The following is a 24,805-nucleotide window of genomic DNA, read 5'->3' on the forward strand; positions in this document are numbered from 1 at the left end:
ATGCAGCTGTTGAGAGACCTGTTTTTCAGGGCTGACTCTGATGCACGCAGTACCCAGCGAATACATGGTAAGGTACAGGTTGTGTGGTGTAGCTGGCATCCTTTTTACTACGTATGTGAGTTGGAGTAAGGTGTCAGTCCCTAGGACCCTAGGTTGTCAGTGCATGTGCTATGCTTTGCCTCTTTGTCAAGGACAGGGCATACTGGGCATGCCTACATCTGCCTGCAGGGACAGCCTTAGGGGTTCTTCCTCTGAGTCCCCCTGTCAGTATGGCTTTGGGGACCTAGGCACTGGTGGGGGGCTGTGTGTCCCTTCCCTATGATGATCCTGCCGCAGCTGTTTCTGCAGGATCATATTGTGTAGCATGGCACATACTGTCAACATCTGTGCACATGTGGCAGGAGAGTACTGCAGTGCTCCACCAGATATATCGAGGCACTGGTACCATGACTTGAGCAGCCCAAATACATGCTCTATGATGTTCCTAGTTTGTGCATGTGCCTCATTATGACATTCTTCTCTGGGTGGGTGTGTGCATTTCTGATGGATGTCATCATCCATGGTTCCAATGCATAGCCAGCATCCCCCAGTAGATGGCCACGCAGGATGTCCCCCCTAGCAAACATCTGGTACAGCTGTGATGCATGTCAGATACGGGAGTCATGATAACTGCCAGGGCTGCCAGCACACACATTCATGATAATGCCCTGGGCATTGCACATGATCTGGCAGTTGATGGAGTGATACCCCTTGCAGTTGATTTAGACTCTAATCTCCTCATCAGGTTGTGCATTGATGTGTACATGAGTGCAGTCTATGGCACCCAGTACCTCAGGGTAGTGTGCTACATAGTAGAAGAGCTGCATACAGCTGGCCCTCTCCTTAGGGGTGTGGGGTAAATAAATGTGCTCACTGGCATGTGGTAGCATGGCATCCAGGAACTGGTGGGCTACCCTGGATGCTGATACCTGTGAGACCTCCATCATGTCTCCAGCTGGTTTTTGGAAAGTACCTGTAGCTAGTATTCTAAGGGCTACACATACATTTGTTTCCACTGGAATGGGTTCCCCTCTGTTGGCTCTGGGTCTGAGTTGACGGCTGCAGAGCTCGGTGAGTTCTTGTAGTATGTCCCTGTCCACCCTTTAGTGCTCTACAATCTCCAGCTCATGTAGCTCCTGGAAGGTTACCCTGGGCCTGAACACTCTTCTCCTTCTCAATCTAGGCCTATTATCATCATCAGCAGCAGCACTGACTGCAGCATCTAGCACATGCAGATGTAGCTGAGCTGCAGCAGCCCCTAGCATTCTGTCAGTTAAAATTTCCAACTCTGTACAACAATGGCGCAGAGTATGGGGGAAAATCAGATTGTAGGATGTATGCATACTTTATAGTGCTCTGCTGCAGATGCAGTCTGTGTGATTGGCTAACTATGATGCATTTCACCTGTCAAGTACATCATTGAGGGGTTTTAATGGTCCAGTTTAAGTGGGACAGAGCTCATCAGTAATTTATGCATGATTGTCTTTTCCAGCCAATATTATTATTATAATTTTTTTAAGCAGCCCACCCTGCTAAGCACTGTGGAACAGCACTCAAAACCATGCCATAGACACACTGCCATGAACGGACATACTCAGCATAGCTCAAACCAGCTAAAATATGCGCCCTGAAGCTAAAGAAAGCTTAGCAGCACTGGACACGTCTCCCTGCTTAGCTGAGAGGTGCACCGCGCTAACAGGTGCTGCTGAGCTCCAATGTTTTCAAACAAATAATGACACACCCCCTTTTGATGTCAGCTAGCTCTCCTCTGGACACTAACACAGTTCTGGAGTTACACGGATTTTATCTGCGGACTTGGTAACCCATTTTTGCTATTCAGTAACCCCAGCTCATTTGTATACAGATCCATGCACACAACCTGGATATTACACTATTCCAGGGCCTGCCTCCTTTGCAACCACAGAAATCTACCATTGTACATACTCCATGCAAGGCCCTATAATACATTATTCTCATATATTTATTATTTTCCATTTTTACACTTTTCAATATTTTTTTTTTTGCATAACGGCATGTCTGCACACTTCTGCATGCCTCACAAATGTAATATATCTATTTAAAAATATTTAAATTACATTATTTTGCATTACATTCTGGACACACAGGTATAGTTTTGCACATATCTGTGTCTACTTTGCTATTTCTGATCATCCAACAGGGATTTTACAGCCCCTGTTTACATTTTCATTTAATTTACATGGAATTTTTCCATGTACACTTCTGACACCATCATGGGATCTGCAGGACTGCCTGTCTGCGTGCTGGATCACTCTACACCCTAATTTGCATGGAATTCACAAACTTATGAGGTTATTTGCATGTCATGGACACTTCCGTGTTGGCATACTCATGCATGCCCCTCAGCTCTGTTTACTGGATTGTACGGCTGCTTACTTCCGTGTAAGCTCCGTGCCACTATGCCTACATGGAAAATTAATACATGTAGGCTTTATTGAATTCCCAGCATTCTCAAATCCTGAAGGGCTTTATCATTACATTATATTACCCTTTGGACTTTATGAAGCTCCTGACTCTTTTCAAAGGCTCATGGATGAAGTTTTGAAACCTCACAACAGCTGCATACCTTTATGACTTAGTACTTTATTCAGAAGATTGGGAGTAACATTTACCCAAATTATAAACTGTACTTGAAGGTTTAAGACAGGCAGGGCTATTGTTAATGCTTTCAAAAGTAAGATTTATATGACAAAAGCCTGATAATTAGGATATATGATTGAGAGAAGGGCTAATCATACCCCAAACAAACATGATAGAAGGTACAAAGAACTGAATGATACCCAATTATAAAAAGACTAAGATGGCCAGACGGGATGTCCCCCTAGCCTGCTGGTTTCACAGTTAGCATGGGGGGAGAGTCGATTTTATGTAATACACCCATTTATATATAAATATAACTTTGGGTGGCCAAAATATTGATGTTCCAAATGTTAAGAAGTTAACAATGACAGCAAAATGTCAACCTGTTTCTGCTTATACTCCCGTAATTAACCTTGGGGCAAAGTTACAAGCTTCATTTTCGCAGGAGGGCAAGCCCCCCTTCAACTCTCCACATGCCATGTTTTTTATATATAAAAACTCTGAAACTGACACAATCTTCAAGAAATGTGCATATTCTCCTACACACACACACACACACACACACACACACACACACACACACACACACACACATATATATATATATATATATATATATATTACACACACACACACACACATATATATATATATATATATATATATATATATATATATATATATATATATATATGTATATATATTATACACAAACACACACACACACACACACATATATATATATATATATATATATATATATATATATATATATATATATATATATATTTATATATACAGTGGGTATAAAAAGTATACATACCCCTGTTAAAATGCCAGGTTTTAGTGATATAAAAAAATTAGACCAACCTATAACCTGTACAATTCAATTGAAAAACAAACAAATATATTAGGGGATAATATAAAAAAATAAAAAGCATACAATAAGCTGGTTGCATAGGTGTGCACATCCTTAAACTGATACTTTGCTGAAGCACCTTTTGATTTAATTACAGCATTCAGTCTTCTTGGGTAGGAGTCTATCAGTATGGCACATCTTGACTTGGCAATATTTGCCCACTCTTCCTTGCACAAGCTCTCCAAATCTGTCAGATTGCGAGGGACACATAGTCTACACAACCAGGACATGGATCATCAGAGGTCAATGGAGATGGAGCCAGGGATTATGGGGAGGGTTGGAATTGATATCAGAAAAGATGTCCTCTGTTGTGGTAATGGGAGTGCCACTGCAGGACCATGTGGTGGGTGACTGTGACGAGGACTTGTGGGAAAGACATTATGCATTATGGGACTGTGCAGCATGACCTTGGCACTGTGAATGCAGTGTAAGTGCATATGCCCCTGGGACATGGATGCAGCAGAACTAGTGGAACACTATATGTGGCTCAGTGGCATGGCTAGCCCCAGCATTCATTTGGGAATATTGGAAAGCCATCCATGCCAGATCTGTGATGTCCAGCACATCCAACAGGGGTACACACACACACACACATGTTTGTGACAAAGGACAATACTGGCATGTAGAGCGTTGATGGTGATAGACATGAAAGTGATATGTCCCATCATGGAGCACATATTGCTGATCATAGCAACATCTCTGGGTTCCATTGTCACTGACGGCCATGCACAATGCCATACATTTCCACTTCCATGTGGGTAGCTGCAAACTGTGCTCTTATGGCAGCCTTGCACATCTATTGATTGATGTTGAGAGTTGCACACAAGTCAGGGGCACCTGTTGCAGTGAATACTGATGTGGCACACTGCTAGCCCATTACATAGTGAGTATATGTATATCAAATGCAGTGCTGTGGATGAATGCCCTTCCCTATATCATATACAATGCATTCATCCACATTTGCTGGCCCACCACTAGCAGTGACCTTGACATCAGTCAGAGTGATGACCCCCAAACTGGGTTGGCAATTTATGGCTATGCAATTTGTAGGGTGATTATGGGGGAGGCTACAATGTCATCTCAGCCTGGAGATGTAGGCCCACCAAAGATGATGGGCAATGTTAATTCCACCTGAGAGAGTGAGTTGATTTGAGAGTTGGTTTCATCATCAAAATCTGGCAGGGGACTGGTTTCAGCTTGTGTTCTGGCCTAGCCTCTACATGTGTCACTGTAGCAGTGGAGTTCCCTATGGATACAAATGCAAAAGATAACTGTGCGATACTGCTCAACCCACAATCTGTCATGCTCAATTGCATGCATGCTAATGGCACCCTGTATTCCTAAAGTCAAATTTGGAAAACCTACATGTAGCAGTGGTCTTTTGATTCTGCATGCCCAATGTACCTGTGAAGCACAAGTGCAGTGATTAGTGCAGTCATCATGGCATTGGTACTATCACTGCTGCAGTTTGTCTCCTATTGTATGGTGACTCACCTGGCTGGTCTCCATGAGAGAAATGTGGCATCAGGCCACTCGCAAAACCTGTGTCAGTATCTTCAAGAATGATAACTCTCCCCTCATCATCACTATGCAGGGCTACCAGAAATTATTCCTGCTCAGTAAGCGAGGAGCTTAAAGGCGGATCACTACTGCTGTCATCCTTTCTGCAGCTATGTTGTATTCCTTTGGTTAGGCCCTTTGTAATATGTAGATTGCATGCTTCTAACACTGACATGTTGTGTAATTGCACCCACAAATGGCTATAATATTGTGCATCACTGTTTCCTTCACATGGCCTCGGTGCAGTTGATGGGTACCCCCTCTCTTACGAAAGCATTGTTCTTGTGTCTAGAGTGCCTACAGCAAGAGGCCATTCTCTGCACTTCTGAACTTGTCAAATCTCTGCCATCCACATTCTGAGGACATGGATACACCTAGGGTATCAGGACACTACAGATTAGAAGGGCAGGTGTGGTTGCACAGTGGTAGCAATATCACAGTGACAGTAGGATTGTACAATAGGACATTACTGGGTTACTTTGGATGGATAAAATATGGGAGTTGCATATTCTCTGCCCCTCCTGGGGACTCCCAGAGTGTATCATGGTATGTACAGTTATGGATGGGTGGGCCTCTGCAGGGATAAGACTGGAGTATGTACTGCATGCTGAGGTCTCTGATGCTGTAAGCTTAGATGATATAGGTTCATAGGTTTATAGATGTGTACTAGGCCAATGGCCCTGGAGCCTTTGCAAGCCTAGCCCATAGAAGTGCCCTGGCATCATGCCACCATTAGTTCCCAGTGCCTGTATCAAGTAGAGCCACTGGAATGATCCCCGGGGTGAACGTTCTATTTCCCATCAACTCATCAAGATTTCTCTTGAAAAGGGCCACTGAGGTGCTCTGCTTGACATGTATGGGAAGCCTATTCCAGAGCATGGGCAGTCTCTGGGTTATGAACCTGTCCCTCCAGCACGTTTTGTTGATTGTGGTAATGAGGTTGAGGTCCCTGGAGCATGTGGTGTAAAGGGGTTGGGATTTCTTTAAGTGTAACATTTCTAACAGGGCTGGGTCAGACATGGCTTTGTAAGTCAAGTAGAGATCGCCTCTTAATAGACGATATGAGACAGAGAAAAGCTGGAGTTTTTTGAGTCTGTCCATGGACGGCATGTGTTTAAGGCCTAGGATCCTCTTCATGAGGTACTTTTCTGGCATTTCCAGCTGTTGCAGGTGTTTAGTGAGGTACAGGCCAAATGGGGCATTATACTTGATGACTGGTCTAATGAGGGAAGAGAAGAGTGATGATGACCTCTTTCTTCCTGGATGCAAAACCCTTGGTAATGAGATGTGCCACATAAAAGGACTTTCTGACCACAGTGGCAATGTGGTGGTCAAAGGAGAGGCTGCTGTCAACCTGTGTCCCCAGATCTCTTATAACACCTTCAGTGTTCAGTGGGCTACCATCAATATGGTAATTAGTGGGAACTGAGTTTTTCCAAAAGAGAATGATGATGCATTTTTTGGCATTAAGTTTAAGGCCATGGTTTCAACACCAATCGTTGGTCTCAGTGAGGCCTTTCTGGAGGATGTCTACATCAGTTGGGGAGTTAATAATGGCTCACAGTTTGCAATCGCTGGTGAACTTGGTCAGCTGGAGCCTCTCTGTGTTGGCCTGGACTTCTGAGAAGTAGATGCCAAACAGGAGAGGACCCAGGACCGATCCCTGTGGGACTCCACTCGTGACTGGTCGGCAGTATGATTTGGAGTCTGCTACTTTCACACTGTGGGTTTTATCTGTGTGCCAGTTTGCAACCCACCTAGTGACATAGGGGTTGATGCCTAGTTTAGTGAGTCTATCAATAATTCCTGAGTGGGGAATGGTATCAAAGGCCTTGGCCAGATCGAGGGAGGCTGTATGAACTGCTGTGCCTTCATTCACAGCTCTAGTGACTGACTCAAAGAAGTCAACCAGGTTGAGCAGGCATGATTTACCCTTCACAAAACCAAATTGCGTGGGATCCACAGTTTTGTTAATTAGGTCCATGATGATGCGCTCCCTAGCCTTACATATCAGACTTGTCAGGCTAATGGGGCAATAATTCCCAGGGTCTGTAGTCATTCCCCCTTTATGGAGTGGGATGACTGCAGCAGTGCACCATTCTGTAGGGACAAATACTGAGGTGAGGCTGTCATTGACCAGGGCACACAGGTGTGGTGCCAGTTCATTTTGTAGTTCATGTAGAACACAGCCACGGATATTGTCGGGTCCCATGGAAGCTGTATTCTTGGCCTTGAACAATGTAGCTTTAACCTGTTCTGCAGTAATGCTGGGTGCCTGGCATTCTTCTGATATTGTGATTGGTCCTTTAGGGGGGGAGAGAGGGGTAAAGTTGGCACTGAATCTGTCAGCTAGTATGTTGGCAATATCTGTTGGCTCAGTATAGGAGGTACCATTGTACAGTAACTCAGAGCAAATCTGGTTGTTTTTAGTGTCTGCCGCAGTTCTGCCTTCATAGCTAGCTTTAGAGGTTTTGATGAGGGATCTCAACTTTTTATTGAGGCTAATAATGGAGTTTTTCCAGTCTTGGGACTTCACCTTTTTCTGCAACAGTTTCTTCCTTCTGTTGTAGAGTTTGTTAATGGCAAGGGACCACCGGATTGGCTTACTTTTTTTTGGAGGAGAGCATCTTGGTTCTGATGGGTATGGCTAGTTCCATGCATTTATGTACATGTTTGTACAGTGCACTGGTGTATGATTCATCAGTCATGCACCTATTTTCCATTTGCATGGGTGCCGTGAAGTTAGTCACCTCTGTTTTTAGGAGCCCACAGTCAACTTTGGAGTTTTTCATGGTGATTACCTTTGCTGGTGATGTGGGTGAGATGTGGATTTCCATGGTAATTAGTTTGTGGTCAGATCTAACCAGGGAGGAATTGACTATTGGTGTTGAGCAACAGGTGCCCATGTTAGTAATAACCAGGTCAAGGATGTTGCTTCCTCTATTGGGGGTAAGAATGAGCTGGTCCAGTGCATTGGAATTAATGAATTCCAGGAAGTGTTGGGCAAGTGTATTGGTGCATGAGTAGTTTTCCCAGTTGATGGAGAGGTAGGTGAAGTCACCCCATATAAGAGTGCTGGGTTGGACCCTAATAGCTTCCAGGGTGCTTAGAAATGTGGAGTGGGAGTCTTGGGACATGGTTGGGGACCTATAGCAGGCTACAACTTGAATTGCCATCTTACCCACTGTTAGTTGTACCTGAAATATCTCCGATGCATTATGCTGGGCTACTAGTTTGGAGGTGTGCATATCCTTTATGAATATGGAGACGCCACCATCTTTGGAGCTTCAGTTCATGTTCTGGGGCCAAAAGGTGTGGAATGAGTTATTGCCTGGTAGCATAGGGGTGCTTTCTGCTGCTTTAAACCAGTTCTCTGTTACAGCACAAATGTCGAGGTTCTTCATTTTGAGGAGTGCTTCGAGTGAGTGCATCTTGAGATTTAGACTTCTAGCACTGAGCAGCATGACCCTCAGATTGCATTTATTTATAGCTGTTATGGTGGTAATTTGGTCTTTGGAACACTGACTAAAAAAGGCACTATAGGGGTCGCAAGGGCCTTAGCTGGTATCCGGAAACCTAAGGGTGACAGATGCAGGCCATCTCTGGCAAAGCATAGAGGTCTGTCAATCATGTCATCCCAAGCAGACAGATACTGGATCCCCTTAAAAAGACACCAGAAATTTAGCCAATTGTTGAAGTCAGTCATTTTCTGTTTGCACTGCTGTATCATTCTGGGTGACAGTAGGATGCTGCTCAGGGCTAGGTTCATACCTGCCTGGGCCACATAATCCAAGAGCTCCTCCATGTCTTTTTTCATATAGTCCAGGGAGGTGCATCTCAGGTCATTCACACCCACATGGACAATGACAGAGTCATATTTGTACTTGTTGTTGAGTGACCGTAGTGCATGTGTTATGTGTCGGATCCTGGCACCCGACAGACAGCTGACTGTTACCTTCGTCTTATTCAACCTAGTGAGTGGTACATCAGTGTGTCTCACTATTGAGTCACCTATGATTAGTGTATGGACAAGTTGTTTTGCCTTAGGGGCTTAGGTTGAGGGGTACACTGTAGGTGAGCTATGTGTCTTGTGATTTGTGCTGTGTTGTGGTGGTCAAGTGCATTTCTGATTTGGAGGTCTCTGATGTTTGGGTAGGCGTCTATTGAGTGCCTCCTCAAAGGTGGGTGTGTGGTTTGTGTTTTTACGTGAGAGCTGTGATGGTGGGTGTTCTGAAGGGCTATGTGTTACATGTGGTGTGGTGCAGATGTTGACCTTCTCCTCTTGACCAGCTATTCCGGTCTTGGCTGGAGAGTGCTTGTCTTCCAGTTTAGCTATATAAGTGCATCTCTCATAAGTCTGAGTGTTGGGAGGTAAGAGGAGAGGGTTGTCTATATACATAAGGCAGTTGCTACACTGCCTCAGAATGCCCAGGTTCACCAGGTTAATAGGAGAAAGCACAGGGAACTGACCTTTAGACATCCCAGGAGGGATGGTCATTATTAATAAGTACTGGCGCTGTTTCCTTATAGGACGTTTAGTGCTGTTAGCACTTATGTGTGCTGCAATAATTGCTACAAGAAGCTAGATGAAGTGCTAGGTGAATAAGCTAGTTAAATGCAAGAGACAAGAGAATTTTCAAGATGTAAGGGAAAAATTGAAGAGCAGCGTTTCTTGCACCGGCAATAGTTTACCCTGGCTTAGTGTCGCTGCACAGCGTGCAAACCCGTGCAAACCCAGGCTTTTAAAGCAGAAAGTTGAAAGGGAGCTAGAAACCACTCCTCTTGTGGTAGATAGGCTACCTAGCGCTTACCACTCCCACTGATAAGCTGAGAGGCTTCCCTCTAATACAGAAAGGTCTGGGGAACTCAAAAATTGTAATAGTGTCCTGAATATAGCAAATCTGTATCTGGACCACTCAAGTAAACGGAAAGGCAAGAAAACAAGCTAGAACTTTTTTCTTAAATATAACAGTAGCAAATGAGCAAATTGGTTTAAACAAATTAACCAATTAAACAATAAAAAAGCTCACAACTGAGCCCTGTTCCAGCAGACATCAATCAGGCAAGTTCTAGCTGCACACTTCTGCCACTAGGGTGCAGGGGAACCTTCTCCAAAAAAGATGGCCTGGATTAGTGCGCAAGTTATACAAACAAAGCTAGGTTCAGCAGGTCTGAATCTAGTCTATGCTACAGCAAATAATGCTCACCAGTTGCAGAAAGAAACAGTACAAATAAGCAGGTACAATAAGCCTTTAACCAGAAATTCACAGATCAGAAGGGCAGAATCTACCCTCTCCTCCCACTAGAGTGCAGACCACAAACCTTCTTAATGTAAAATAACTGACCTGAAGCCCAAGTGCTTAAACTAGAACTAAGGCACTTTTAGAATAACAGACACTAAGCCTTCAATCAGCAACTCCCAACTTAGAAGAATGTAAGCTACCTGTCCTGCCACAAGTGTGCAAACCACAAACTTTCTTAATGTAAAACAATTGGCCTGAAGCACAAGTGCTTAAACCAAACAGCTTAGAATAACAGTTACAATTTAATCAGGCTACTAAGAAGCAGTAATAAATGCAGCAGAATAAATGCAATTGAGTACTTTTAAGAATAGGCAGCAAAAGCAAAATAAAGTAATAAAGCAGGAAGAAACACAAATACAGTAAAAGCAGGTGAATAAAGTGCAATTTTTGTTAATATAACAGTAGCAAATGAACAAACTGATTTAAACAAATTAACCAATTAACTAATAAAAAAGATAAAAATTGAGCCCCGTTCCAGCAGTCTTCAATTAGCTTTGTCATATGGCAGTGTGTATACCTTTTATCTTTTTAGTTGTCTTTTTGTGTGTTTTCTTATTGCCAAATGACAAAGTCATTGTAATGAAAATAGTTTCAACTCTGTTTTTACCCTGATGATTGCTGCCTTTATATAAATACATTATTGAGTTTTGGTGAAGCTGTGTGCAATCTTTGTTTCTCTAGTTACTGGATTTTCATGTACCATTTTTATTGAGATCCATGTGTTATTAGAGCTGAATGCTACTAAAATTCAGCAAAACATGTCCACTTACATTGTTTTATTGTGAGGTGCTTTTTAGTTTGATGCCTTTGATATGACTTGCGCAATTTCTCCATAGTGGATTCATGCCTCGACTTGACAAGCTCAGGCATTATTTTGGGCACTGAAGTTTTTGGTCTGGAAACATATGTGGACAACAATACAGATTTCCATACTGGATCGGTCAAGTCCTGGGTTAACAGCGACCGCCACCAGTATTGTTAGCCAACAGGGCATTGTGGAAATTGTGCTACTGTTGGCAGAAGGAGAAGGAAAAGATGAGGGAGAAGGCATGCCCAAAGGTAGGAAGAGAAGAGGAAGGTTAGGAGTGTGCTAGTGAGGGTAGGAACTTTGAATGTTGGCAGTATGACTGGTATAGGGAGAGAACTAGCTGATATGATGGAGAGAAAGAAGGTTGATATATTGTGCATGCAGGAGACTAGATGGAAGGGGAATAAAGCATGGCATATTGGAGGCGGGTTCAAATTGTTCTATAATGGTGTTGATGGAAGGAGAAATGGGGTAGGGGTTATCCTGAAGGGACAGTATGCCAAGAGTGTTTTGGAGGTAAAAAGAGTGTCAGGCAGAGTGATGTTTATGAATCTGGAAATTGATGGTGTCATGATGAATGTTGTTAGTGCATGTGACCTACAAGTTGGGTGTGCGATGGATGAGAAAGAAAAATTTTAGAGTGAGTTGGATGAAGTGCTGATGAGTGTACCCAAGACTGGGAGAGTAGTGATTGGAGCAGATTTCAATGGGCATGTTGGTGAAGAGACTAGAGGGATGAGGAAGTGATGGATAGGTATGGTGTTAAGGAGAGGAATGCAGAAGGTCAGATGGTAGTGGATTTTGCGAGAAGGATGGACATGGCTGTGGTGAATACATATTTTAAGAAGAGGGAGGAGCATAGGGTGATGTACAAGAGTGGAGGAAAATGCACACAGGTGCATTATATCCCATGCAACTGGGCTAGTCTGAAAGAGATTGGAAACTGTAAAGTGATGACAGGGGAAAGCATAGCTAGGCAGCACAGGATGGTGGTCTGTAGGATGATGTTGGTGATCAAGAAGAGGGGGAGTGAGGGCAGTGCCAAGGATCAAATGGAGGAAGTTGAAAAAGGATGATTGTCAGGTGGTGTTCAGGGAAAGGTTAAGACAGGCACTGGGTGGCAGTGATGAGTTACCGATTAGCTGGGTAACTACAGCAGAGCTAGTAAGGGAGACAGCTAGAAAGGTGCTTGGTGTGACATCTGGACAGAGGAAGCAGGTCAAAGAGACCTGCCAGTGGAATGAGGAAGTACAGGAGAGTATACAGAGAAAAAGACTGGCAAAGAAGAAGTGGGATTGTCATAGAGATCAAGAAAGTAGACAGGAATACAAAGAGATGAGGCCTATAATGAAGAGAGAGGTGGCGAAGGCTAAGGATAAGGTGTATGGTGAGTTGTATGAATAGTTGGAGACTAAGGAGGGAGAAAAGGAACTGTACTGACTGGCTACACAAAGGGATTGAGCAGGAAAAGATGTGCAACAGGTTAGGGTGATAAAGGATAATGAGGGAAACATACTCACAAGCGAGGAGAGTGTGTTGAGCAGATGTAAAGATTACTTTTAGGGGCTGCTGAATGAAGAGAATGAGAGAGACAGAAGGTTGGATGATGTGGGAATAGTGAATCAGAAAGTCCAACAGATTAGCAAGGAGGAAGTAAGGACAGCTATGAAGAGGATGAAGAATGGAAAGGCTGTTGGTCCAGATGACATACCTGCGAAACATGGAGGTGTTTAGGAAAGATGACAGTAGAGTTTTTAACCAGATTGTTTAATGAAATCTTGGAAAGTGAGAGGATGCCTAAGGAGTGGAGAAAAAGTGTTTTGGTACCAATTTTTAAGAATAAGGGTGATGTGCAGAGCTGTAGTAACTACAGAGGGATAAAACTGATCAGTCACAGCATGAAGTTATGAGAAGGAGTAGTGGAAACTAGGCTAAGAAGGGAGGTAATGTTTAGTGAGCAGCAGTATGGTTTCATGCTGGGAAAGAACACTACAGATGCGATGTTTGCTCTGAGTGTGAGAAGATCAGAATGAGTTGCATTGTGTTTTTGTGAACTTAGAGAAAGCATACGACAGGGTGCCTAGAGAAGAGTTGTGGTATTGTATGAGGAAGTCGGGAGTGGCAAAGAAGTATGTAAGAGTGATACAAGATATGTACGAGGGTAGTGTGACAGTGGTGAGGTCTGCGGTAGGAGTGATGGATGTGTTCAAGGTGGAGATGGAATTGCATCAAAGATTAGCTCTGAGCCATTTTTTCAATGGAGATGGGCAGGTTGACAGACGAGATCTGACAGGAGTCCCCATGGACTATGATGTTTGCAGATGACATTGTGATCTTTAGTGAGAGTAGGAACAGGCTGAGGAGACCCTGGAGATGTGGAGATATGCTCTAGAGAGGAGAGGATTAATGATCAGCAGGACTAAGACAGAATATATGTGCATGAATGAGAGGGAGGATAGAGGAATGGTGAGGATGTAGGAACTAGAGCTGTTGAAGGTGGATGAGTTTAAATACTTGGGATCAACAGTTCAGAGTAATGGTGAGTATGGAAGAGAGGTGAAGAAGTGAGTGCAGGCAGGGTGGAGTGGGTGAAGAAGAGTGTCAGGAGTGATTTTTGACAGACAGGTACCAGTAAGAGTGAAAGGGAAGGTCCACAAGAGGATAGTGAGACCAGCTATGTTATATGGGCTGGAGATGGTGGTATTGGTGAAAAGACAGGTGTCAGAGTTAAAGATGTTAAGATTTGCACTGGGCATGATGAGGATGGACAGGCTTAGGAATCAGTATATTAGAGGGTCAGCTCAGGTTGGATGGTTTGGAGACTGAGATTGCGTTGGTCTGGACATGTGCTGAGGTGGGATGCTGGCTATATTGGAAGAAGGATGCTAAGGATGGAGCCACCACAAAAGAGGAAGGCCTAAGATAAAGTTTATAGATGTGGTTAAACAGGATGTGCAGGTGGTTGGTGTGACAGAGCAAATGCAGAGCACAAGAAGAAATGGAAACAGATGATCTTCTGCGATGACCCCTAATGGGAACAGCCGATGCAAATCTTAACCTCTTTAACTCTGCCACATCCAATGTACATTGCACCCTTTGGTATGTACCTAACCAGGCATATCCAACAACTGGAACGTCCACAGAGGTTCCTCACTAAAAGAATACAGGGCATAAGTTATATGTCCTATGCAGACCGCCTCAAGGCCCTGTCCCTGTATTCTGTCTCCTATAGGCTTTTTAGGGGAGATCTATGGCTGACATACAGGACATTGTCATACCCCACTGTGATGGACCTCCTGCATATCCACAAAACAAACAGTACCAGAATTACCCATTCTAAAGGCTTAAACCTTGTCTGTGATATAAATAGGACCTGCTTGAGAGATAGGTATGTATTCCAGTGACTACCCTGTCTATGGAACAGGCTCCCCATACATGTGAAGCAGAGTTCCTCCCTAACCCAATTCAAGAGCAATTTGGACAAATGGATGGGAAACTGGAAATTCATCCCTGGTTTGGCACCTGTGTCTCTAATGGACACAAGCAATCTGTAAATGGTTCATCTCCCAGGCCCCTGCTTACACTTATCAAGGATATCAGAACTTGTCAGAGATTTGGGATGCATGGCTAGGCTTAAAAAGGCCCTTGTGGTCATTAGCGTAGTAAACACCTATGAACCTATGAAGAAAGAGTTTTTGGTCTGGAAGCACATAGGCTGTTGTGCACATCTCATTGCTGTGAGTGATACTTATGGATGAGGGTCTGTTTACTGACAGACACATTAATCTGACAAGAGTGTTGCACTGGAGATTGTGCAAACTCTACAATATAGAAATAACTGAGAAGTATTTGAAATATGAACCACAAAGCATAATTGAGAATGATGAAGTTTAGACCAAATGGGATCACCCAAAACCAACATTTTCAAAAACAGATGCAAGAAATCCAGACATAGTAGTCCAAGAAAAAAGACACAAGTAAAGCTAGTAGTTGAGATTACTACTGTTGCAAAAAAGAGTAAAATCCCACGATTGGAGGAACTCTCTGGTCAGCCTCATTAAGAAGCTGAGATCCTTCATAAAATCCTCCAAAGCTAGTTATGAAAACAAAATCACCACTGATTCTAAAGACAACCACAAAGCATTCTATAGCTTTGTCAATAATTTCAATGGCAACACTCAGATCTGCTCTGAGTTACTGCACAATGACACTAAATATACAGAACCAACTGATATTGCCAACATCCTGGCAGATAGGTTCAGTGCTAACTTTACCCCCCCTCACCCCTTAATGGGCCCATCTTTATACCAGAATAATGCAAAGTTCCTGTAATCACAGCTGCACAGGTAAAAACCTCACTCTCCAAAGCCAAGAACACAGCATCCATGGGACCTGACAACCTCCCAGGCTGCCTTCTACATGAACTACAGAATGAACTGTCACCCCACCTAAGTACCATGTTCTATCATAGCCTCACCTCAAGGTTTGTGCCCATTGAATAGTCCACTCCACAAAGGGGGGGGGGGCACAACAGACCCCGGGAACTACCGCCCATTAACCTGACAAGCCTGGTCTGCAAGGCCATGAAACGTATTATCATGGAACTCATAAACAAAGACATTGATGATCTCCAAACTCTGGACCCCACACAGTTTGGGTTTGTAAAAGGCAGATCATGTCTCTTAAACCTGATAGACTTCTTTGAAGCAGTCACCAAAGCCATAGATGAGGGTAAGGTGGTTCACACAGCCTATCTAGATCTCGCCAAGGCATTCAACACCATCCCCCACTTTGGAATTATAGATAAACTCACTAAACTAGGTATAAATCCCTATGTTACAAGATGGGTTGTCAAATGGCTTACTGACAGAACCCACACTGTGAAAGTAGCAGACTCCAAATCAGACTTCAGACCAGTGACAAGTCGAGTACCACAGGGTTCAGTTCTGGGTCCTCTGAAGTACAGGCTAACACAGAAGGTCTTTGGCTAACTAAATCTGCAGATTACTGCAAACTAGGAGCCATAATCAAAACTCTTAACAATGTGGACATCCTACAAAAGGGCCTCACTGAGACAGATGCCTGGTGTCAAAGCCATGGTCTCAAGCTCAATGCCAAAAAGTGCATTGTCATCCTCTTTGGTAAAAACTCTGTACCCATGAACTACCACATAGGCAGTAGTCTACTTAACACCAAAAGTGTGATAAGAGACCTTGGGACACAGGTGGACTGTAGTCTCTCCTTTTTATAATCACATCACCACAGTGGTCAGGAAATCCTTCTACGTGGCAGACCTCATCACAAAAGGTTTTTCATCCAGAAAAAAAGAGGTCATTGTTCCCCTCTACTCATCACTCATTAGACCCATTATAGAGTACAATGCCCCCTTTTGGTATGTACCTCACAAGACATCTACAACAACTGGAAAGGCCGCAAAAATACCTCACAAAGAGGATTACTGGCCTCAAGCAGATGCCTTACGCAGACTGACTCAAAAAACTCCAGCTTTACTCCTTCACATATCATCTACTCAGAGGCGATCTCTGCCTAACATACAAAGCTATGTCAAACCCAGAGCTGTTGGACATGCTCCTCTTAAAGAAATCCCAATCCCTTCGAGCTACATGCTCTAGGGACCTAAACCTTGTCACCACAATAAACAGAACATGCTGGAGGGATATAGTCCTGTCCCAGAGACTTCCCATACTCTGGAACAGACTACCTATCTATGTCAAACAGAGCTCCTCATTAGCACTCTTCAAAAAAAATCTTGATGATTGGATGGGTAATAGGAAATTCACCCCAGGGATCACTTCTGTGGTTCTGCTTGACAGGGGCACAGAAAAATATTTTTTTTGGATGGCGAAAGCCAGGGTACCTTTTTGGCTAGGCTTGTATAGGCCCTAGGGCCAATAGCCTAGTACCTACCTATGAACCTCTAGAGGCACTGTAGTTATGATGTTATAACAAACTATGTAGATGATTGCTATTCTGTAGATATGCTAATTTGCTTGATATAAGTAAATGCAGTATATATTCAGAGCACTTAAAACAATTTATATGTTTATTAACGTGCAAATAGCACGATGCATGGGAACTGCAGGCAATTAAGAAGTGATAGACTTTTTAGAAGAAAACTGATAGAAGTCAGATATCATTGCCAATAGTTACTCTCCACTGTGGACTTATAACTGTGTGTGACTCATAAAGAAACAGAGAGCTAATATTAGGCCAGGACTAAATACAGCCACAGTGAAGGCTAAGGATAGAGGAGTGAGGTATCTCAGCTGTATAGTAAGTGAAAGAATCTGACAGAGTCCATGAACGATTTTCCTAAGTGCCTAAAATGCTGCTGCTAACACTTTTGTTCAGGACCAGAGCACTCAGGCAGAAAGATAAAAAGAAAGTTGACAATGTGCTGCAGCTTGATGTGGGGTAGTTTAAGCACTTTGTTGTTACTATGATGTAGCCCCTATGCCCAATCATTTTCACCATTGTAAATAATGTACCATGCATGCCTGATGTATAGTTGGCAAGAATATAAGTACAGGATTGTGTAACTTTTCCCCATACTGTGCTGGGTGCCTGCAGGACCATCATTATGTGGATTTTTGATTCCGGATTGTCTAGGTACTTTGGATGGATAGTACAATAAACAAAAATAGTATTTTTCATACAAAAGTATTTAATCTAAGTCAGAATAATCAAAGCCATTTAGCAGATATCAAGTTATGTCAACATCTACTTAACTAAGACAAACTCATTGAAAATACAAAAACACAGCTATTCATTTAATGATTTGCAGCATTTCTTGGGAGAGCGCAAATAATGACACTCTGCAGCAGAGAATACAACACCCTGCATAGTCCCTAACGCTAACCCTAAACGTAAGCCTGACCTAAATTAGATCTTTACCCGGAACATCATTGACATCTGCACATATTACAGCAGAACAGTTGATCTATTACTTTGCCCTTTAAGTCTATCTGGAATTCAACCTAGACATATTCAAACACCTGTCCTTTCATTTTTGTACAGTTCACCCAAACTGAATTCAACCAAATGGTCTAGGTGAAACAGCTTTTGATGAAATGGTCCTTACACAAATGACTGACTGTAGACAGTTATCTGAAATATCAATCTAGATTCCAAAAAATCAAAATCAGAATTAAGTTTCTGTTCCTGAACGTCCTTAATTTTTATCACATATATGTATATATGCACTTAAATATCTATTCGTAAATAAGATATGGCTTAGGGAAGATATGGCTTAGGAAAAATACATGAGCATTTATTTTGTTTCTGTCAGCATTTTATATCTTTTCTTTTAGTGCAATTTTAATTAAAAAAATCTAAACCAATTCAGTTTTTAATTACAGTTACCTACTAATATGTATGGATAGCTTATATCAGCAAGTATAAAAATTGTCTGAACTAAGTACATTCGACTTGCATCTAGAAAAAAAGAACAGCAAACTGACAAAACTGCAAGCATCCAATAATACGCTGATCTTTTAAGTGAAAAAAATAATGCCTTCTATTTATGATGGGACATGCCGACTTTCCTTTGACTGAGCTTATGCTAATTTACATTACAATATGACCATTATTTCAGATGGCACCGCTAGAATCTCATGTATCATATTTTTTCTTAATGCAAATGGTTTAGTTTGAACAAAATTGCTCAGACGAAAAAGATAATTTATTTATTTATTACATTTACATTGTGCCTTTCCCTGGGGCTTATAACGCAGTACAAAGTAGAAGGAGATTATGCAAGGAGATAGTACAGATTTATTAGGCTTTGCGAGATGGCTGTTTAAAATGCAATGATTTAACTCTTTGTTAAAAACAAAATTGCAATTAGGCAATCTGAATATTCACAACAAACAATTTCTATTGATCAGAATCTGTAGCTGCAAATGCATATCCTCCTGCAGGTTGTAGCCAGGACTCAGGAAAAGATACTTATAAATTCTTGGATGGTAGGAGATAAAATGTTGTCACATGATGTTAGGAGCCCATGGGAAGAACACTCACTGGAATTATGGGAGGAATAGTCAATGGAAGGGGCAATGGAAAAATATTTAGTGCAGGGGACATGGGAAAATATTCACTGGGAAGTATAAATGTGAATTAGGAGCTTTTGTCACTTTTCCCTTTGTCCCACAATGAGTGGCTTTTGTGTTTGGCCAGCAAATGGAGTGGCAGCAGTCAGCTCACTGTTGGTCCTGGGGCCACAGAATCTGAGCTGACAGGTATGTAGCTTGGCTGAATACTGTCCACTGAGTCTAGGGCTTTATCAGAAAGGTCCTCGATATCCTTGCTGGTTTGTTGAGTTTGTATGGTGTTGGCATGGTGCATGTGTATTTATCTTAATATCACCTTTCAGCCTCAAAACATTGCTTCCATGACCGTTGTACATACATTTGCCATCTTAGGGCAGCCACTTTCCCAGATCCATCCTGTGTTATGTCAGTCCAGCCTTGGAGTTTATTTCCTCCCTCTGTCTCACCACTTATCCTGCACATCTGCATGACATATCTTTAATATCTAATCCCTTCAGGTACAATATGTTCTAATAATAGTAGACAGAAACCTAGCCAGCAGCATTACAAGGGAAGTATGTGTGGTTTCAGTATCATAAAAATTACATAACATTGAACAGTCACACATGAAGTGAGACTAAAGCATACAGGTTGGACACATTTTCATATAAATTGCTTACTGTGTACATCTGATGATCACAGCAGATTATTTATTTATTTATTTAAAGGCCACTAGGAATGAGGGTAGGGCTAATCGTCAGAAATACAATTAGTTGAAAACTAAATAACTTTTTATCCTTATTTTATTTTACAGAGTTTCTTGTATCCATTCATAACCAGTGAAAACCAGAAAAAGTAATCTGTTTTTCAACTGTTTGCATTTTTAGTGAGATACAGTTATTCCTCCAGGAAATTAAAATTAATTTGGTTCCGTCAATGAAAAAAAAATCCCTAAATAACTCTGAAGCAGCATGACACCCAGGAATGAAAGTGATGGGTCATGAACCCTAACGTTCGAAAAAGGATAACTTTTTTATTTATTAATTTTACCTCTTCCATAATAATGATGCCTTTATAGTCTTACACTTAGAGTTGTCCTGTATAGGAACTGCTGTGGTAACTTCTATGTTTTATTGCAAATTTTGTATACAAAATTAGTTTAGTTCCACCTTTGTAGTACTAAATTGTGTTGTTTGTTGTTTTCTGAGTGATGTTTCTTCTCATCCACAGAGTGTTGTCTGTCATTTCAGTGACGTATATCTGTTATATAGTAGCATCTATAACTGTGGACCACTGAGCGCATTGCCTGTCATTTCAGTGATATATACCTGGTGTATAGTGACATTTATAACTGTGAGACCCTTGTAAGCCTTGCCTGTCATTTCTGTGTCATGCAAGCCTCTTACACCACCCCTTTTTAATGTTCTTCCTATGATTCAGGTCAGTTATTTGTAAAGTTCTTTTGTTCAAGCTCAGTCTTGTTATGGTGCTCAAACCCAAGCACTGTTACAAATAACAACACAACTAAAATAATGAAAATTGTTCCTCAAGGGGTCTCAGTTCTCTGGGCACTGGTGGCATTCCTATAGTCATGTTCCTGCCATTTAGCACTGCCTGAAATGAGCAGCTACATCAGCTATGCACAGGAAGATTGCCTAGTAACAGTTGGGGTCCTTATTCTGCTCTGAGTGTGCATGTGCAGAGCTCCTGATGAAACTACAGTATGGGCATCCACTGTCAATCATTATGTTTATGAATGTGTAAGGTACTGGTGAAAAGGAGCTATGTGATATATCAAGCTGTCCTGAGAGCTGCAACATGATCCTTCTGTAAATGACTACAAGATAAAAGAATGGTATATCACTGTACTAAGATTCATAGTCAGCCTTCCAGTGAGGAGTGATAAGTGAGGTAGCGTCATGTGAGTGGTGTTTTGTAAGAGAATGAAGTGTGTATGAGGTAACGTCATGTAAGTGGTGTTTTGGAAGGGAATGAAGTGTGTATTTTCTAAATCTATTAGCAGACATTTGAGGGTTACTGGTAGACATCATCATTTTGTGAACAATTTGTAGTGAATACATAAACTATAATGATATATTTCAAGAATTTCTAAACAAAAGATTCTCAAAATTTCAGAATTAGGTCTAATAAAAATACTCTTTTTGTCAAAAAAATATGAAATGTGAATACTTTTTTGTAAGTTTAAAGACACCATTTTTCTAAATTGTCAGATTTGATTAATAACAAGACCTTTATTAATACCTTTACTTCTCTCCGTTTTCAAGTGGACTATCCACAGTATTTTTTGACTAATATTTGTATTTTGTATATAAATGCATGTCCCTCCAAAATGTCTGCAAAATGGTTTGACATATTCTCTTACAATTTTCATCAAATGTAAAGTGCAGCTGATGCCTGGGTTTCAAAGAAAAAAATAATTTTAATGCAATTTTATGCAACAACATATATAAAGAATTACATATCACTTAATCCTTAGAATTCAGAAACAATTAATGCATTGTGCTAATTGAAATAGTGTGATGAGTGACAACATACAGTGTTTGGGCCATTCAGAAACACGAGTAGTGTGATCATGCTCACATGAGAAATAATGCTGAGAGATTCATATACAAATAATTGTATAATGATACCTAAATGAGCAGCATTAACAAAATAAGGCCAACTGTGAATGCAAACGAGTGTAAACAACATGGTATCATGATTAGAAAAATTAAAACTTGCTCAATGAGCCACGTTGCATAGTGAATTTGTACACTATCATTTCTTGGTGAATGGACAAAATGAGCGAGTTAACATGGAGTATTAAGTGAACAGCACGTGTTAGGGTATGTTCTCATAGCCAGTGCCCATGCTGGTGTGTGTCAATGCCCACCAGGTCACAGACATACATCCATAGCTGACCTACCATCACCTCCAGTACAATGACATTGCTGAATGTACAGTGTAGACAAAGACAGCATACAGAAGCTTGCAGACATGCCATGCTCACATGGATTCACATGGAATGAGAAGAATACCTCTTCCTTTGGACACTGATGTATGTGTAGCATTAACTAGCCTTACTGTGACAGCTTTCCAGTGGACATGAGGGAGCAAACTAGGAATTCCGCAAGCATCTGCATCACAAATCTGACACCAGTTCATTTGTGTCATGCAGGAGTATGCATATAACAATATGTGATTCCCACATATCTCAAATGAAAGAAGCACCACAACGTAGGCATTCTGTTAAATAGTTCATTTCCATGAGGTTTTATTTGCCATTGACTGCACTCACTTTGCCACTAAGGCCTCAGTGGGTGCATATGGCATGTAGCATGTCATCTGGAAAGGCTTCCAGTTCACATGGTATCATTTACAATGTGCACCATTCAGGCAACTCTCTCAGTTCTCACATCTTGCACATCTGACCTATATCAGCAATTTGTGCAGGATGTTTTCCAACAGGGATATCTAATTTGTTAGTGTACTCAATCTCACCATTAGGTTGCACAAACAAGCCATATGATGTATTGACTGCAGTCTACATCTAAAGGTTTCCACTGAAGCATGTTGCAGGTGATGCCAGATATGCCATGGAGGGGTCTACTTCAGTAGGCTGAAATTCTATTTAATCGAATCTTACTTAACCGAGACAACAACACTGGAACCTTATTTCAGCCTCACATGTTAGGTAAGGTATGTTCTCACAGCCAGTGCACATCACCAGAATTTTAATCTAGGAAAGGGAGCAGTTGACCAGCATTAAAAAAACAACCACACCAAAGCATGTTAAACCCACCCAAGTGAGGGGGGGGGGGTTCAACCCCCCACACCCCCACTAATTCAATATACCAAATCCGAGATCGCACTATAGTGGGGAAAAGGGCAAATTTCCCCATGTTGGCCAACTTCCTCCTTTCCCGGGTTAAAATTCCAGTGATGTGAACATTTGTTGAAATAAGGTTTTGATGTTGTCGTCTCCAGTTAAGTAAGATTTGATTAAATGGAATTTTGGTCTACCACTGAAGTAGACCTGCCCTGGAGAATTGACTCATGACACCTATATGCATTCCATAGGGCATGTTGAGATGTCATTCATTACTGCACTGGCACAGACCTACAAGATCACATAGTATGTATTAATAGTGTTGAAGGCCTGCTTCCATTGCCTAGATGTCTGTGGTGACACACTGCAGTCTACTCTGAGATGTGCAGCAAGGCATGTGCTATATTTCACTACATGCTTTTACACATACAGGTACAGCATTAGTTCACCATCAAATGGCCAGACAGACTGGAGTCAGCAGCAGAGGAAAAGCTTTACAAGGAGTCATTGGAGAAATTGACTGCAGGAAACTCCATGTGAGGCAGAGGTGGGCATTCTGAATTATAGCACTGGCAAATTTGGTCCACCACTGTGGGCCAAAATTGAGACATCAAAGAATAAAAGTGATGCATGTAGCACAACACAATGCATTAATTGACCATGCTTTGCATCATACATCATCTGGCCCACATAACAGAGAGGGGTGGGCAGAACACAGTTGTCATCATTTGCACATGTGGGGTGAGGAAGAATGACTGAGATCATCAATGCTTATACAGGTGGAAGGGGGAAAGACCTAGGTGAGGTGGATGTGTTATTGGAGTACACATAAAACTGGGAGTACTGTGTAGTGAAAGGGTAGAGCTTTCTATTGGGATAGGAAGCCGGATGGTCTGGGTGGCTATACTAGGCTTGGGATGGGGGATACAGGTGCAACAGATGGTGGAGCATTGTAGGAGATGAAGGTGATAGATGAGATGGGTTCACATGTTCATAGGATGTAAACTGTGAAAGGCCACAGCCATGTGGGTATCACCATAGTGGAATGGCACTATCATCAACACTTGTTGGCAAGGATGATGTGGATCTGTGTGACTGTACCTGCCTCACCATGAAATATCAAAGAGTGTCCCTGAGGCTATAAATGCAAGGCTAGCCCCATAGTGCCACTGCAGACGTATCACCAGTAGTTGGCAATGACAATATGATGCTTCATGCCCACAATGAACCTGCTCCATTGAGTGTACCAACAATAGGGCTAGCATGGGTGTGACAACGATGTTGCAGTGTGTAACACAGCACATGCTTAACATTTTGTTGAGGTGCAGTATTACTGCAAAGATTCCATGTCCATTGGTCATTCTTGTTGGCATTCTAAGGCAGGGTATATGTGGTACTGTGCCACACATCCTGGTATTTGTCAAATTGTGTATGATACCTGCACATGCACCATTGTTTTTCACAGGGCTGTACATTCCCTTATATAGTTTGGGTATTTCTCCCTTGCTTCATTGTCAGCTGCACACACACACACACACACACACACACACACACACACACACACACACACACACACACACACACACACACACACACACACACACTGGTTCTCATGTAGAACCTGTAACACTATCCTTTCTAACAGTGATTTGGGCAATCCACTGATACCCCCTACAGTTA

Source organism: Protopterus annectens, chromosome 13.part0 (assembly GCF_019279795.1).
Source record: "Protopterus annectens isolate FY-2018-M chromosome 13.part0, PAN1.0, whole genome shotgun sequence".
Taxonomy (NCBI): domain Eukaryota; kingdom Metazoa; phylum Chordata; order Ceratodontiformes; family Protopteridae; genus Protopterus; species Protopterus annectens.